Source organism: Tamandua tetradactyla, chromosome 26, assembly GCF_023851605.1.
Source record: "Tamandua tetradactyla isolate mTamTet1 chromosome 26, mTamTet1.pri, whole genome shotgun sequence".
NCBI lineage: Eukaryota > Metazoa > Chordata > Mammalia > Pilosa > Myrmecophagidae > Tamandua > Tamandua tetradactyla.
In genome coordinates, this window is record NC_135352.1 from 35,578,917 (window position 1) to 35,582,823 (window position 3,907).

Genomic DNA, 3,907 nt, shown 5'->3' on the forward strand with positions numbered 1-3,907 from the left:
TTTCTTTACATTTTCTGAAGTTTTAGCACAACCTAAATGGAATGTTCTTTTCACAGATTTTTTTAGTGACAAAATAAAAGCTTTGAATATAATCCAAAACTCAGGATTTTATCCCTTTGACCAGCCCAAACAAGATTATATTTTGCAGGAGATTCAGAGATGGTGTTCACAAAGTTTGATGCCAAAATGAATCCAGAGCCAATATTTACTATAACTGAGAAAATAAGGAAATATTTGTCTCCATTTGCTGTAGACATGACTGATTTTCGTTTACTTTAAAGAAGTTCTTATGTAGGTTGCACAAATCTGTTGAGTTCTGGATTAATAAAGATTAATAATTAATAAAGATATCTGGATTAATACTTAGAGTATAAAGCACATATAAAGAGTATATATATGTATATATATATACATATATATATATAATTGAAGATTCCTTAAACCATATATACAATAATTTTAATCCCATACTTGGGAGGCGAATTTAAAGTTAGTTTCTGCAAGTGACAAATTTCAAAATCTCTATAGCTTAAACCAATATAAGTATATTTCTTATCCACCTAAAATCAGTGCAGTCTGGGTGGTCCTGTTTCATCTTCTTACTCTGACATCTGGAATATGTTCCTCTAAAGTTATAAGGGAGAAGAGAGTGACTAGAAGGAAAGCCAACTCATAGCTCCATCAGCTGTATCTGACATGGGATTTTTGCTCATCATTCATTGGCCAGAGGAGCATGGAAGGCTAGGAATCAGGAGCAGCAGTAGGGAAATTTGGTGAGTACTATTTGTTTCTGCCATATATCTTGAGTAGGTGATTTAAACACTGGTGAAAAATTAAAGTGTTGACAGAGGTCAGGTCTCATCCAGAAAGTGTTTATTGAATGAGTCCTCAACCTTATATTAGACACTGTTAGAAACAAGATGCTTCGAACATGAACCCTACCCACAGAATTCTATGATTATTATATAGTTTAGTAGTCAAAAAAAATATGAATAATTTAAAGGTTAATTTTTGCAAAAGAGAAACTGAAAGCTTTAATATTAAAGGGGGAGGGCCATAAATAATTAGGGTAAGCTTCACAGGGAGACAGAGCAGGCTTGTTCCTAAAGGATAGTGCTTTAGTTTGCTTAAGTTACCAGAATGCAACATACCAGAAATGGATGGGATTTTATAATGGAGATTTCTTAAGTTACAAGTTTATAGTTCTCAGGCCTTAAAAATGTCCGAACTGTCATATCCAGAGATAGCTTGACTCTCAAGAAAGGTCGATGTCTGGTCATATGGGAAGGCACATAGTTGATGTCTGCTTATCCTTGTTCCCGGTTCCATTGCTTCCAGCTTCTGATTCCAGTGGCTTCTTCTCTAAGCATCCTTGACTATGGTGGTTCTCCAAGCACCTTCAAATGTCTGCATCTGAGCTCTGTGTCGTCTCTTTTAAGGATTTCAGTAAACTAATCAAAACCCACCTTGAGTGGGTGGAGTCACATCTCCATGTAATCAAAAGACCACACCCACAATGAGCATTTCACATCTCCCTGGCAACAACCTAATCAAGAAATCCCACCCTAAAATATTGGATCAGGATTAAAAGAGCATGGCTGCCCCCACAAAGTTGGATTTAGGATTAAAAGGACGTGACTTTTCAAACATAGCAGTTTGAAACCAGCACAGACAGAAGGGTGGCTTTATGCAGGAATAGAGGAAAGGAAAGTATATTAGAAGCAAGATGATGGGCTCAAAGTAAAACAAAGATGATAATGAACATGACATCTTCAGAGAACTTAAGGAACTGGGCTTAATTAGAGTATACAGTACATGTTGAGAAATAGTAGGAAATGAAATTAAATAGAGTACAGACTTTTGCAAGCTACAAAGAGGAACTTAGAATTGATACAGTAGAAAACTGGGAGACATTGAAAGTTCCTGAGCAACAAGCTGTGTTCTATGTTTTTAAGAATTGTACTTCGTCTATTTCCAAGAGGACATAAAGCATACACAGTAAAACACGGTGCAGAATTAGGCATCAAGGGAAAAGAACAAACAGAATTGGCTTGATGAATTTAATGGACTTAATGAATTTAATGAAACAGAAGGATGAAATGCTGGACTACACAGTACTTGAAACAACAGCTGGGGGGTGATTACTTGCTCTGTCATGGATTTGGCTCTTCATTTTCTTTCTTAAAAATGAAAAACAGATTAGATTAAATAATTTTCGCTGGCTCTGTCAAAAGAAAATTAACTTTGCCCACGTGTTGTGATACAAGCAGTGTTTGAGAAGGATTCAACTGGCAGTGGTCTGCAAGATGAGTTAGAGGGGGACTGTCAGGGAAAGGAGGCCATTGTCAGGGCTCCTACCATGTCATTTCAGTTCACACCCATTCTCCAAAATACCATGGTGGTGGTGGGGGTGATCTCACCACAGCGGGAGCTGCCTCTTGTGAATGCATCATTGACATCGTTGAATATTTTCTGAGAAAGAAGTAACAGTGTTACTAAAGGGAGGTGAGGGCATCCTAGAGCTCCAGCACAGGAAAAAAGGCATTACCATCGGTTATTCACTGAACCTTCTGATCTTTCCCGAAACAAAGTTAGAACTGCTTTGCCTTCAATTCATTCGTTTTATTTTTTGCTAAGCGGCATAACACCGATGCTGCTCAAGTTTCCTCCATGCTAACATTGGTTATTTAGACAAGATAAGGATACGATTTAAATGCATAATTTAACTTACCATGACTAATGGCATTGCTTTGGGAACACCCAAACTTTATTCAGGAAAATAGCACAATGTCAAAGCTGTAAGAAGCCTTTGGCAATTATTCACAGAGCCTTCTCTAAATATAATGGCACATCTAAATCAATGTCATCACTACTATTTTAAAGTATTTTGGAAGGGGAGGTGGCATACTTTCTAATTGACAGCTGGCCTTAGACACTTTAAAATATATCTAGTTTACACATTACTATTTTATAGAGAAAGATAAGAAGTACAGAGCAAGGAAACAACTCAAAAAAAGAAAGTCAGAAAATACAATAACAACTATCATCCTCAAGATTTTAGAACAAATTAAATGAATAAAATGAGGGAAAAAGAGTACACACATTATTTGTGTAACCACTGAAAACCATTGCCTTATAAGAGCATGCTGTGAAGAAATACACATGATGTTATTAATAGAAGTTAATGACGACTGGCTTAATCTCATTTTATACTGTCTCCCATAAAATATAGGGAAAATCCAAATTCAAAATCTATTCAACCAAGAAAATATGAGCAACTAATTATAATGAATTATAACCACAGAAGATTATCATCCTTTCAGCTACTATCTACCGCTTTTCATTATTTCATAATAGTAATTAAATAAGCTTTGTTAATTGACAGATATTCATTTATACTCATCATAATACGGACAAAATGGCTTTGTTTCTTGGGTTAACATGTGACAATCCTCTAAGACATGGCATTCTAGACTGTGGATCTCAGAACTCACTAAATACATTATGACATGCTTAGTGCTCCCTGGAAAGAAAATGAACTAACTGTTCTGCTCCATCATTTTTAGACTCTGCCACTACACCTGTACAGAAAGGTTTATAACCTTGAAAATTTTATGAAATTCCACTCTACAATAAAATAAGTCGAAACCAAAGTAATATGAAACTGTTTCTTTTTAATCAAATAATAAGATCTTACATTCTTTTGAGAATTTCCAAACAATGGACTAACTCCTCGGGGGTTCGATCAGATTGTTAAAAATAGCCTAGATTGCAAAATAAGGTATTTTTGCTTTCTCTCTCTTTTTCCTTTATTTGGTTGCTCTTTGTTGGCTTGTTTCATTTGTTCACCACTTTTGCTGATTACTTTAAAATAGGACAATGGAAACAACCAGTGAGAAATATACTA

General features: G+C 35.5%; 1 long non-coding RNA gene across 1 annotated transcript; it reads right to left on the bottom strand.

Moving 5' to 3' along the window:
* Nucleotides 1-2,055: 2,055 nt before the first annotated feature.
* Nucleotides 2,056-3,487, bottom strand: LOC143669831 (uncharacterized). Its single transcript, XR_013169084.1, has 4 exons — nucleotides 3,416-3,487; nucleotides 2,732-2,796; nucleotides 2,359-2,472; nucleotides 2,056-2,180 (listed from the first exon to the last, which is right to left on the bottom strand). It is a non-coding gene; the product is annotated as an uncharacterized LOC143669831 (long non-coding RNA).
* Between the last annotated feature and the right edge of the window lie 420 nt (nucleotides 3,488-3,907).